We start from the raw sequence: 14852 nt of genomic DNA, 5'->3' as shown, positions 1-14852 counted from the left end.
CTTCACTAAGGTTAGACCTCACACTAACAGCTTAGTATACTATTACGCAGAGCAGTCAATAGTACCAAACCACCTCACAAAGTACGGAGGTGTAGAAGTGCGAACCAAATGCATGAGATTACTTGTGGTCCCTTAACCTAAAGGGTAGAACACCTTACTATGGAGGACTAAATTATAGTATATGGCTTGTGTATGAGTAATATATGACTTGTATATGAATAGAGAGACTAACTAGTTTTAACCAACTCATCAAGAGATTCAGCAATACGATTTGACCTTAGTATCCCCATGCTGAACTATGTAGTTGCTGTATGACCCAACAAAAATGAAAGAACATATTCTTGGAAACTTGGGTTGACCTTGCATCTAGCATGTATCATCTATTTATGATTTATTTGTGATTAGATTCCATTCAGAGTTTTCTCATCCGGCACCACTCTATCATGCCTCAAACGCATAAACCCTAGAGTGAGTGATGCTCTAGAGATCATATAAAGCCTATAAAATATATAAAGCTTTAAATAAATCAGATTGTATTTAAGATAATGAATGATGCCAATTAAATGAATTTATCACGAACAAAGAAACAACTTATTCAATTACAATTCTTCAAATGTTCATGTTATCAGAAATCAAACTAACTAATGATTTAGCAACTCGAGTACTCAAACTATTTACCCAACCCATCCAAAGTAAGAATCTTATACCTTTGAAAAAAAAATGTAACTTAGAGTATGAACTTTTCAATCCAGTAAGAATTTTTAAATATTAAATATCTATTTATATAAAAAAATTATTTTATGCATCAATGATTTCGATCTATGTGTTTTTGATAACAACATGTTATTAAAGGAGGAGAGTTAAGTATAGCCCCTAATACACTTGAATTGGACTTGATTAGGTCAAAAAAGACTTGATTGAGATCACTAGCAACTTGGGTTGCACCCAAATGGGAGTTTTTCCTTGGGATCAATGTTGGATGTATGTTCTATAAGTCAATCTTGACTGACATATATCATATTTTTAAGATATAGTTTTGTACTTATTGAGCATTTATATTATCATTCATGTTTATATGTCCATGAATCATTCAAAGGATTAACAAGATGAAGACACATATTCTCAAAGAGTTGAAAATTTGAAACATGTGTTATTGATGGTTGATTCCTAAATTACTCCTAGTCATAGGATCATCATAGGGATGGTGATTGATCCAGATAGATCAGTGCACGGATCGTTTCCTTCAGACAGATGGGTCTCGAGTCTGTGATGTAGTGACACTAAAGCAAGAGGACAGGTGGTTATTAGAGAACAACTAGCACTGAGCGTGACCAACACGAAAAGTCACATGGATGTCTGCTCACTTGTTAGTGACTTTATCGATGCTGTAGTTGTATGATTGATCGTTTGACCTGAGATGGCACTACTGCTCGGAGCGAGGCTGCTGGAGTTTGATTAATATATCAACATAGATCTCAATGAGTCATTGTAGTGGATATTGACGATAGTTGGTCCACTGTAGGAGTAGAGTGTACATCAAGATGAGATTTATCGATCTTAGCAGAAGAAAGTAGTCCTATGAGATTTAGGAGGTTGAGTCTTTAACTCTATGGCCATAGCAGTGTGATTAATGGAAAAGAATTTTCATAAAATTACATATGGACTCGAGCTGATTGAACGTATCATATGATCGATATTGAGGTTTGACGATTTATCCACGACCTGCTATTTGATCGGGACTTACGATAGAAGGACTGTATCATACGTTAACTGCACCTAGAGGTTTATCATCTTTTATTCTGCTGGGTTGTCACTACATACTGCTAGATGTCATTGATGGATTGTGAGACTCACAAGCATTATCTTGATGATTGATGATCTTTGGTGGATAGTGTTGGAATAGTTTCAACCTATTGAAAAGAGTTTCAATGATATTGTGATAAGGATCACAATATATCTCACTATCAGACAGAATAGAACCTATAGATCACACACAAAAAAAATTTTTGACTGATCAGATGGTTGAATTACAATTATGAATCGTGATAGGATTTGATTATCAATTTGATTAATGATTGATCCAATGCAAAAGTTACAATCAAGTAACTCGTTAAAGAGTTAGTGAGTTATAGGAGGATTAATTAGCAATTGGATTGCTAAGTGGCTCAATTTGATTGAGCTATGGGGCTTGTATGAAGTCTAATTAAATTAGATTTAATTTGATTTGACATGGATTTGATTTGATCAAATCTGATTGGGTTGTAAGATAACCTAAATTACATGAGAGAATGATTCTTTTTTGAATTAGGATTTGAGTTTGACTCAATTCTTAATTAGACTAGGATATATGAGTTCCTATTTGGATTAGAAATTCTCATTTTTATGAGTGCATCAAATTTTAATTATATTACGATTAAATTGAGTTTGACTCAAGCACCAAGAGGGAGTCCAAAAGAACTAGGACTCCTCCAATTAGGTGATATCTAATCTAAATAGTTTGGACTCCAAATCATATTTGATTTTTCATCTATTTGGATCCAATCTGGTCCTAATATGATTAGGATTGATTGAAGTTTTCATTTGATTCAAAATAGCCACCTAAACAGGAGTCTTATATGGATTGAAACTCTTCCTTTCATGTGCCTTAAAATAGCCCCATGCCACCTTAATTTTGTGCGCCACAAATACTCCACGCCCCATCACCTTTTAACGTGTAAGAAGGAGTTTAATCTTCTTTTCTTCTGTGAGAAATTTGGGCATGAAACCTTGTTGTGGGTGGCATAAAATTTTCAAGAGTCCTAAGTGTTATGGACTCTTATCTTCCTACCTAAAGTCTTAGCCCTTTAGCCTATTTAAATGTGGGTTGCAAGGGATGTTGGGAGGCTAAGAAGAGATCAGATGAGATGCCAAAAACCCAGGAGTTTTGTTTATAAAAAATTAAGGAAGAGAGAGGGACGACGTGATAGGTGTTAGCATGAGGTATGTATCCCCATATCCTTTCTTTCTTACACACAACTAAGTGTTGGTTGTTTGGACATCTCTCTCTCTCTTTTGTCCATGTTTAGACATGGATTTCTCTCCTCTCTTTTATCCAAAAGTTGGACAAAATTTTTACATCTCTATTGTAGAGATTTGGTGCATGGGTTATAGGAAGAAAAGAGAAGAAAAAAATTTTCTCATGATCTCTAGCGTAGAGATCAATATCCTCTTATTTCTTCTTGTTCTCTAAGAGTGTCTTGAGAGAAAAGAAGATTTTTAACTATCAAGATGTGATCTCTACAAGGGAGCTAGCACCCCAGTGAGATCAAAAAGCTTCTGATTAGATCAGAATCTCGTGTGGATATCCGTAGAGGTCGGATATTTGTGCGGCTACAAGGGACCTTTGGAAGATATCTATGATTATCAATTCACGATGAAGATTGATCCATGTCAAGGTATATTCTCTATTTATTTTTTTTATTTAATTTTTATATCTAAATCTTATCTCACATACGATAATCCTATTTATAGTTTGAAGATTTGATCTTATGCATGCTAGGATTAAATTAGATTTAATCTGAAAAATATTTTAAATTTTGCTACATACTTATTTTTGAAAAATTTTACATACATGAAATCATAAAACTCCAATAGTGGTATCAGAGCCACGTCATATGTATAAGATTAGGATTTAGATCTGAAATCTATAGAGAAAAATTTTAGATCCGAAAGTTTTTGATATCGTTCTGACATAAGGTTGTCCTGGCATAACTTGTTATGCTAAATGGTTGTCCTAGAACGATGTTAAAATTTTTAATTAAAAAAAATTAGATCTAATTTTTTTAGTATATATATGATATATGTTTTGTTATTTAGATCTGAAAAGAGTTTCGAGATCTATTTTGATTCATATATATGATATATAAAAGTATGTTTAGGACTGAAATTTATTTTTATGATCTGAATTTGTTCATGTATATGATACATATTTGTATGTATAATCTAAAATTATTTCGAGATCAAAATTTATTTCTTCATGCAAAGAATTTAGATTTTAAAATTTAGATTTGAGATCTAAAATTAGTATTTGTGCATAAGGGATTGGTCATGGGTAGATCAAATTAGGTCATGTAATTTGATTACATTGAAGGTTTCTGATTTGATCATATTGGGTCTAAATTAATTTAGTAGTTGATCAAACTGAGTCAAGTGTCGATTAGAGTAAGATTAATAGAGCTAAAGATCATATAATTATTGTTGATCGAATCGATTGACACCTATATGTAGAATCGATTAACCTAAGGATCTAGTTTGGCCCTATGGCTCGAATCTAATTCACCTAAGCTAATCTATTTGGATCAATTAACCAATTGGTGTCTAAGACAAGTAATTGAAAGATGGTTATTTAATTGGTTTCGTTCACTGATCTGACCAATTTATTGGTGTCTGAGGAAAGCAACGGAGGGACCCCCACCAATCTCCACTTATCTGGCCAATTTGGAAGATTGAGTCTCAAATATGGTTGCTTGATGATTTGATTTAGCTTATGTCAGTTACATCAGTCATGTGATGACCGATTAGATGAGACCTAAATTTAAATCTCTCCATAAATATTAAATCTAAGATCTTCCACCATTGTAGATGTGCAGACGTGCTACCGGATTGATTGTTCTCGATTGGTCACAGTTGTTCAGTTGCATCGGAAACACACGATCACTCTATTAGCAAAGATTTACTCCAAGATAAAGATGGGGTTGGACCCAATAACTGTTAGGTGAGGGACCTAATGACGGCTTTGCACCTGCTTGTGAATGATGGGTCTGACTTAACTAAGGAGTGTGGATAATAACTGTTAGGTGAGCCCACATGATTTAGAGATCAAGTGGCTACAACATACTTAGAGAAGTATCTAAACAAAGAGTTATTTATATATCTGTGTTCATTCGTGTTATTAATAACTGTTAGGTGAGGTGTATGGCCTCAGTGGGACCGCAGCATCCACTAAAAATTCAGTTATCGTATTAGAATTTTTGTTTCTCCATCTGGAGAATGTGGGAGATCTGATAAAATAGTGAGTCTCTTTTTGCATCTAAAAGTCTCTAGAGCAAATTATAATAAGTACAAACATCCAATTAGAATCTTTGCTCTCTCTTGTTCATTGTCAGCTTCCAACCATCTAACTTGAATCCTAGATATTAATCGATTAATTAAAATCGATTACATAGACTGGCTTATATCTTAAGAATTATTCTTAATTTCAGAAAATTAAGTAATATTCTCCACCAGATTATTTTAATGTTAACAACATGTTCAATCCATAGTCAACGAGCCATACTTGATGAGTGGATGGACAATGACAGTTAAGATAGGTGCTAAATATTGAAGTCTATGTTAGATGAACTCCAATGTATGCATGAGCACATATTCACTGTGAACGACACATTAATTCATCTACAAGTGTTATGAGATGATCAGAGTCGCACAGTGCATCTGATGCATGATGGGCAGTCAATCTATGATCGTTATTTGATAATAATCGAGGACATTAAGAAACCTAAAAGGCTCGACATGACCATACATGAGAAATTACTTATGGATTTGATCCTACAATCTCTGATTAATTTATATGGATAGTTTATAATAAACTACCATATGAAAGACCATCTTGGCATCTTATCTGAATTGATCAAAATATTGATAACAAAGGAACCTTGAAAGAGTTCAGAGGTAAATATCTGGAGAGCCTAAAGAAATAAAAACACACCTAGAGTAGGCATGTCGAAATTGCTCAATACTATCCTTATGATTTTTTCTTCTTCCAGTTGAGCTGTAGACTAGTAATTTTTATAGAGTCGATGGAAAAGTAGAGGGCTGAGAAAATAATTCTTAAATTGGCTATAGGACAACAGTTGCTATTGTGGCCATAGGTATCCATCCTTTGTGATTATCGTTTGGATTTAGTTCTTAGAGATAGTCTCTATCATTTGCATGGTGATGCATCTGTGAACTTAATTGAGTAAGTAGTGAATGCCGTTGGATCTGAGAGATCCAGAATTGAGATGAATCTTTAAGTATATGTAGAACCTTAGGCTAAGTCATATTGGAGAAGAAATGATTAACAAACTAGAGAATTATGGGCTTATTGACTATTGAGTCAAATCTAATTTGTGCATCATTTCTTTAAGAAAATATGACTAAACTACTCTTATGGGACAAGAGAAAAAAAGATCACTGAGATACTTATCCTTGTACACATTTGATGTGTGTGTAGCCTATATAATGTGCTAACCAAGGAGTTGTTTCTACTTTGTTATCTTTACCGATGATCAGTCATGGTATGCGTATGTATATGAGATATAAATCTGAAACTGTTGAAAGGTTCAAAGAATTCAGATGTAAGTAAAGAAATAAATCGAAAAATTCTTAAAGATATTTCGATCGAATCGAGTATGTAATACCAATGAAAGAAATTTTTCAGTTATCTCATAAAATAGGATAGTTTCATATTGGATTGCTCTTAGTACATCTCAGCTCAACGAGATAAGAAGAATCATGAGAATATATGAGATATGGTCTGGTCCATAATGAATTCTACTGATTTATTTATGTTTCTTTAAGGACATGCTTTATTTCTATATAATTGGGTTTTCTCTAAACCTGTTCATACCACACCATATAAGATATGACATGGTGAGAACTAAATCTTAATTATTTTGAAATTCAAGTATGTCCAGCCGGTGTCTAGGACAGCAGGTGGATATGTTAGAGGATAGATCTATAAAGCTCATCCTAAAAGAGTTTAGGATACTACTTTCTGATAGGATCACAATGTGATTGTGATCCGACATACTACCTTCTTGAAAAATTATTTAACCAAGATGAAGTAGTGGGAGGAAAGTTATGCTCAAAGAGTGTCTCTGAAGCGTAATGAGCTGTAGGACCTAAAGAACCTATTCATAATGAGCCAGTAGACGTATATTCTTCCTTCACCTTGTACATATAGTAGGATCTCTAATCTCCTCAAAAGGTATTTGGATATGCTTAACAGAGGATGTAGAGAAAGTCATTTCTCATGGGAGATGGAGAGCATGGAGACGATATAAGATATCGACTCTAAGAAAGGGATGTGAGTTAGCTTTCCTGACTGGATATCTTCTGAAGATTTCTATATGGAGTAGCTTATGAATTTCACTTCTTGTGATAGGAGATAATAAAGTCTACAATACTCTTGGAGTTGGAACAATCATTTTGATGATACGATCAAATTGTTTGATTAGAAATGAAAAATTATATGTTTTCAAAAGGATCAGTGGGGGTATCTAATACTGACATCGATTAAAATATGATTAAATATAGATTTTTTTATAAAAGACATAAAGCGAGCATCCTAAAGATCTATAGAGATAGATGTAATTAGATGCTTATATTTTTACAGATAAAGTATAGAGAGTAGATACTGAAAAGGTTCAGCATAAAAATCTCGAAGAGGGATCTGCTACCCTCTCGGACATAGATATATGCCATGTAATGTACTTAAACTGATATAGTTAATATTGTGAATGTCACGAGTAGATATCAGTTATATCCAGGCTGAGAGCGCTGGATTGCTGTGAAAACATCCTTAAGTGCTTAAGAAGAACTAAGAATTTGTTCTTAAATTAAAAAAGGATCAAAGCTAGGAGTGGAAGGATACATCAATTCAGATTATATATCTGATGTGGATGGTAGAATGTCACATCATGGGGTGTGTTCCTGTATCGATATCTTGAAAAGATTCCAAATAATCGATCGATGGAAGCTGAGCACACTATAGATGTATAGGATGTATTTTGGTTCTAATGTGAGTTGCAGAATTGGATGTTGTGCCATCAGATGCCATGATATTATACTGCAAAGACAATGGCACCATAGCCCTTGCTAAGGAGCCTAGGTCTCACCAGATATCCAAACACATAGAGTAGTAGAACACATGACTACCTCCAGTAGAAATACACAGGGTGCAGAGAGCAAACTCTACATAAGATGTGGATGACCCATTGGTAAGTTATTTAGCTAGCCAGAGACAAAAGCCTATCTTGTGAAGATGGGGCTTGGTACATAGCAGATTGGCTTTAATGCAAGTGGGAGATTGTTGGGTGTATGCCCTAGAAGTCAATTCTGACTGACACATCATATTTCTAGAACATAGTTTTATACCTATTGGGCATTTATATTACCATTCATATTTATGTGTCCATGAATCATCAAAGAGATTAACAAGATGATGACATATATTCTTAAAGAGTTGAGAATTTGAGACATGTGTCATTGATGGTTGATTCCTAAATTACTCCTAGTCATAGGATTATCATGGGAATGGTGATTGATCTGGATAAATCAATGCACGGATCGCTTTCTTCAGACAAATAGATCTCGAGTCTGCGGTGTAGTGATACTGGAGTGAGAGTGTAGGTGGTTGTTAGAGAATAACTGGCACTGAGCGTGACCAACATAAGAAGTCACATGGATGTCTGCTCATTCGTTAGTGACTTTCTCGATGCTGTAGTTGTATGACTAGTCCTTTGATCTAAGATGGCACTACTACTCGTAGTGAAGCTGCTGGAATTTGACTGACACATCAACATAGGTCTCAATGAGCTCTTGTAGTGGATGTTGGCGATAGTTGATCCACTGTAGGAGTAGGGTGTGCATCAAGATGGAATCTATCGATCCTAGCAGAAGAGAGTAGTCCTATGAGATTTGAGAGGCTGAGTCCTTAAGTCTATGGCCATAGTAGTGTGATTGATGGAAAAGAGTTTTCATAGAATCACATATGGACTCGAGCTGATTGAATCTATCATATGATCGATATTGAGGTTTGACGATTTATCAATGATCTGTCATCTGGTCATAACTCACGATAGAGGGATTGTATCATATGTTAACTGCACCTAGAGGTTCATCATCTTTTATTCTATTGGATTGCCACTACATACTGCTAGGTGTCACTGGTGGATTATGAGACTCACAAGCATCATCTTGATGATCGATGATCCTTGGTGGGCAGAGTTGGAATGGTTCAACCCATTGAAAAGAGTTTCAATGATATTATAATAGGGATCACAATATATCTCACTACTAGATAGAATAGAACTTATGGGGCCACACATAAAAGAGATTTTTGACCGATCAAATGGTTAAATTACGATTATGATTCGTGATAGGATTTGATTATCAATTTGATTGATGATTGATCCAATATAAAAGTTGCAATCAAGTAACTCGCTAAAGAGTTACTGAGTTATAGGAGGATTAATTAGCAATTGGATTGCTAAGTGGTTCAATTTGATTGAGCTATGGGGCTTATATGAAGTCTAATTAAATTGAATTTAATTTGATTTGATATGGGTTTGATTTGATCAAACCTGATTGGGTTATAAGATAATCTAAATTGTATGAGAGAATGATTCCTATTTGAATTTGGATTTGAATTTGACTCAATTTCTAATTAGACTAGGATGTATGAGTTCCTATTTGGACTAAAAATTCTCATTTTCATGGGTGTACTAAATCCTAATTGGATTAGGATTAAATTGAGTTTGACTCAAGCACCAAAAGAGAGCCCAAAAGGACTAGGACTTCTCTAATTAGGTGACATCTAATCTAAATAATTTGGACTCCAAATCAGATTTGAATTTTCATCTATTTGGGTCTAATCTGGTCCTAATATGATTAGGATTGATTGGAGTTTTAATTTGATTCAAAACAGCCACCTAAACAAGAGTCCTATATGGATTGAAACTCTTCCTTTCATGTACCTTAAAACAACCCCACACCACCTTGATTTTGTGCGCCACAAATACTCCACGCCCCATCACCTTTTAACGTGTAAGGAGGAGTTTAATCTTCTTTTCTTCCGTGAGAAATCTGAGCGTGAAACCTTGTTATGGGCGGCATAAAAATTTTAAGAGTCCTAAGCGTTATGGACTCTTATCTTCCTACCCAAAGTCTTATCCCTTTAGCCTATTTAAATATGGGTTGCAAGGAATGTTGGGAGGCTGAGAAGAGATCAGATGAGATGCCAAAAACCCAGGAGTTTTGTGCGTGGAAAATTAAAGGAGAGAGAGGGATGGTGTGATGGGTGTTAGCGTGAGGTATGTATCCCCTTATCCTTTCTTACAAACAACCAAGTGTTGGTTGTTTGGATATCTCTCTCTCTTTTGTCCATATTTAGACATGAGTTTCTCTCCTCTCCTTCGTCCAAAGGTTGGACAAAATTTTTTCATCTCTATTGTAGAAATTTAATACATGGGTTATAGGAAGAAAAGAAAAAAAAGAGTTCTTCTCATGATCTCTAGCGTAGAGATCAACATCCTCCTATTTCTTCTTGTTTTCTAAGAGTGTCTTGAGAGAAAAAAAAATTTTTAATCTTCAAGATGCGATCTCTACAAGAGAGCTAGTACTCCGGTGAGATCAAAAAACTTCTGATTAGATCAGAGTCTCGTGTAGATATCCGTAGAGGCCGGATGCTTGTGCGGCTACAAGGGACCTTCGGAAGATATTCATGATCATCAGTTCGCGGTGAAGATTGATCCATGCCAAGATATGTTCTCTATTTATTTTTCTCTATTTGATTTCTGTATTTGAATCTTATGTCATATATAATGATCCTATTTATGGTTTGAAGATTTGATCTTATGCATGCTAGAATTAAATTAGATTTAATCTGAAAAATATTTTAAATTTCGTTGCTTACTTATTTTTAAAAAATTTTGCATGTATGAAACTATGAAACTCTAATAATCAATATCCTGCCGTTTAGAGCACCTGGGACACCATTTTGGAAAGAAAGAGATGACCATCCTAGCTGGCCACCGTCCCTTCTCTTTCTCTTACTTGGAGTACTAATAGCAGAGAAATAATACAACCTCTTCTTTGTACCGCAACTCAATTATATAGCTGAGAGCCAAAGGCAAGCACAACGTGGATGAAGTTTGCTAGAATTAAAGCAAATTAGAATAGTTTGAAACACTTGCTTTTATAGTTAAAAGCCAATTTGTGAAAAGGATGTTTTATTCAGTTCTTAGCCAAAACTAGAGAATGTTGGTCATACAGAAGTTCAAAAGATCCTCGGTGAAACTGACAAATCCTTGCCGATATTAGTCTTTGATAGTTCGCCCATAACTGAAAGATATGAATATAGTGGCCTCATGGTACCGTCCATTAGCATCACAAAGACTTCAGAGCAATCTCATCGTAGGGAGCTTCCAAAAAAATTTTTATGCAGTGCATGACCTATACGTTGGACGGCAACATGATAATGTAAGGTCGATTCAATTTGGTATCCAATGCTATGGATGATCAAAAACCCTTATGTGGATTTTGTATAGTATGAGTCATGCTATATGAAATAATTGCTGGACAATCAAAGAAGTGATGGATTCAATCAGAAAGCTGGATAAATGATAATATTGTGCATTATTTAATTAGAAATTCTATAGAAGTTTCGGCCAATAGGCCAATATAAATTGTAAGATGAATTTTATCCTTCACGCCTTTCATAGCATCTCAATCCTATTCTTATTGGAGGACTGTGGATGCTAGTTTGCAGGTTTCTCCAGGAATTGCACTCTTCAGCGAACATTGGCTAGCTTTGCATCGAAGTGTCCAGTTCTTCTCAACATGAAAGATCATCAGCCTGATTTGCTAAGGATAGGCCAAATATTGAACAATATTGATACTCAAGCCATTAATGAGAAGATTATATTGAGAAAGGCATGCAAGAAGGGACGAAGATAAAAGGTTGAATTATTTTATTACTTTCTGCTATATAGCTACATGAGTACGAGACCGAATAAATAAACACTCTCAGAGTGCTCACTTCTCTTTTGACTTAGGGTAACCATCCTTTTACCTTTGTTGGCCCATGAAGATGATTTGATCTCATGCTTTGCTATTGCACTTCTTCATCGATTGTAGTGGAGGTAAAGCAAGTGCAACAGGCTTCGAGCTCAGGTGCAAATATAATTGATAAGATTTGAAACATGAAAAATCTGCCCAAACCATCTTGAAGAAGTTGTGAGCACAAGATTGGCCAAAGGCAAGCTGGTAAGACAACAGCCTACTAATTTGGAAGCCTTGAACCAAGCAGCAAGCTACCTGTGATAGTATTCCAATTCGGTAATATCACCCATTTATAGTAACCTTCTAGTTTTTAATGGTATTTGAATTCGGCAAATCAGTCGGAAGGTGGTTTATCAAAGCAGACAAGTTGCGCTAGCCAATACTCAAGCTCACTCATCTTGATAAGGGAAAGAAGAATGGGAGGAGGCGTGAGAACAGCAAGGAAGAAAGATGATTTAGAGGATCTTTTGGGCAGTTTGTGGGTTATTTTGGTACCTGAAGCATTCTACATGAGGAGATATAGTAGAAGAAGAAGATTTAGGGAGTGTTTAGTTCATAGAAATGTTTGGTTCGTGATCAGAATCGGAATCGGAATTGTAATGAAAATTTAAATCTATAGAGAAGAGTAGGGATTGAATTCTATATAGATTGAATCATTCCCATTCTATCCTAGAATTGGAATTGGAATCGGAATGGAACTCCGTCCAATCAAATGATTGGAATGGGAGTCTCCCATTTCGATTTCGATTCCGATTTCAGATCCCCACTCTTCCCAATCAAATACCCTCTTAATAGAATTAGAAGACAGATGAGTGGATTGCCGAAGAAGAAACTATGGTAAAAGAACAACCGTCGGTTAGTGAATCAAAGCTATAAGTGCGAGACTTTTATGTTATAGGTATCAAGGAGGTAGTGATGAACATACCCTTGTGACCCTGGCCCATATGATATGGAGGCATAGTTTATAACATATCTCAACTATATAGCTCTAGAGGTAAGCATCATGTAAATGAAGTTTCATAGAATCAGAGTGGTTGAGAACCACATGACTATTATTAAGACTAAATAGAGTTTGATTGTGGAACCACATATGGGTGAAAATCTAGGCTTAATAGATCAGGTTCGGCCATGAAGTGGAAGACTACATTGGATGATTTAAGTCTTGACTCATTGTCTAATAGAAGACCAAGATGACTATACCAATCTTAGATTTTTAAAAATAGAAGACAATATTGTAGGATGAATAGGGAAAGACAGCCAACACATGCTATTAAGATAAGTTAAGATCAATGAGATATGAATATCAGTTCAGTAATTGTAGAATGATCAAGCTTGAGCGTGATGAGAAGATGGTTGGTAGCAGTTACCAGAATTATCTAGGGCAAAGATTAGACATAGGAAGTAGCTACCAGAGTGGATATTATTGTGTTTATGGATAGTTACCATGTGTTAGTATAAATAAATGGAATTATATATGGATCTTTTAATAATCAATTCAATCAGTTTATCTTTATCTTTACCTTAGTTATTTATCCTAGGAGCATATGCAACTTAACTTTCTCTCATAGTCCAGTATTACATGCATACTGTAGCTCAATGCTACACCTCTATTATAGTATAATGCTATAGCTTTCTATCGTAACTCAGCTACACCATATCTATCGTAATCTCCTTTAAAAGATGGTGTGACAATGGTGAAAAATTTGTGAAGGTCAAAATATCTGGATCTATGCTACTCTCTATCCTCCATTTGACCAACATCTTTCCAGCTAGCTCAACTACAGTGGCATGCCCATGCATGCATCCACACTTTACTTCGGTCAAGCTGGCAAGCCACCCTCTATCTCAACTAATCAAGCTCCTCGGGAATCTTGAGTTCTCTAGCTCACTCAGAAGGGGATGAAGAAGTTGGCTACACCCCCCTCTCCTCTTATCTCTCTGGGATGCTAAGTTCCTTTCAGACTCGATAAGAGGGACGTCCTGTTAGATGTATGTCCTAGAAGTCAATATGACAGATACATTATAATAATTTTAAGACATATATTTATATTTAAACTATTAAAATGGATAATTTCTATCCATTCTTGTGTTATGTGTCTGAGAATCATCTAAAAAATTAATAGGATGATAACACATTGTCACGCCTCCTATCCGAGATTGTGAATCGAAGGTCATAGAAATTACTGCATACTCATAGGAAACTCTTTCCATAAGCATGCAAGACATCTTATCATGATATCAATGCTTCATAGTGGAACAATTAGTCAATAATTTAGATAAAAAATATAACAATCCAAATTTCAGCTTTAATATCTCAATAAAGTCAACAAAGTTCCATAGGCCTTACATCAAATTCAATAAGACTTTCAACCTAAAATAAAAGTATGGAGATTCTGCTTTTAACCACTATTCTATTCATATCTTGTATCATCTTAATTCCTCAACATCTGTAAAAATAGTAAAATAGAAGGTAATGAGCTAGACAGCCCAGTAAGCAATAATCACTTTCAACAGATTTCATCAGGTATTTAAGTAAATAATCATTTATAGAAAATAAGCATATAGAGTTCATCAATTTGAAATAAATTTCGATTATGCAATATAGTTCATGTCAAATTTATTTCTTTTTCAAAAATTCAAGTTTCTTTCGAGATTTTAATTTTTTTCATTCTTAAGTTCTTTTCATCAACCATGAGCTATGATCATATTTTTTCTATGGTAGGATCATAATATCGCGTATCTTCTTACAGTGAGCTACGAATCATCTGGCAGCAAAGTTCTTCGGAACCGCTGGTCTCTCTGACGGTTTGTCACTGGTCTCTCTGGTGACATATCGCTAGTCTCTCTGGCGACATAAACTCTCAGGATAAATCAATTGACAACATATATGCCCCCATTGGCAGGATCCTTTACATAGTCAGGTTGTCAATTCATATTGTTCTTATATCAGAATTCTTCATAAATTATGTTTCATATTCTAATTTTGATAA

The 14852-nt window shown here is 35.0% G+C and overlaps 1 protein-coding gene across 6 annotated transcripts in view; it reads left to right on the top strand.

Moving 5' to 3' along the window:
* The window catches only part of LOC140859724 (uncharacterized), a 61267-nt gene extending 49413 nt beyond the window's left edge, over window positions 1-11854 (top strand). The window contains exons 1-2 of one of the 6 annotated variants that reach the window (XR_012143449.1): window positions 9437-10112; window positions 11563-11854. The gene's annotated coding sequence lies outside the window, so the exon portion shown is untranslated. The other 5 variants (XR_012143452.1, XR_012143448.1, XR_012143447.1 and 2 more) reach the window with 5 other exon arrangements.
* Window positions 11855-14852: the final 2998 nt, after the last annotated feature.

This window comes from Elaeis guineensis, chromosome 8, assembly GCF_000442705.2.
Source record: "Elaeis guineensis isolate ETL-2024a chromosome 8, EG11, whole genome shotgun sequence".
NCBI classification, from domain to species: domain Eukaryota; kingdom Viridiplantae; phylum Streptophyta; class Magnoliopsida; order Arecales; family Arecaceae; genus Elaeis; species Elaeis guineensis.
Note: the sequence above shows the minus strand (reverse complement) of the source record. Positions and strands in the feature narration are given on the sequence as shown.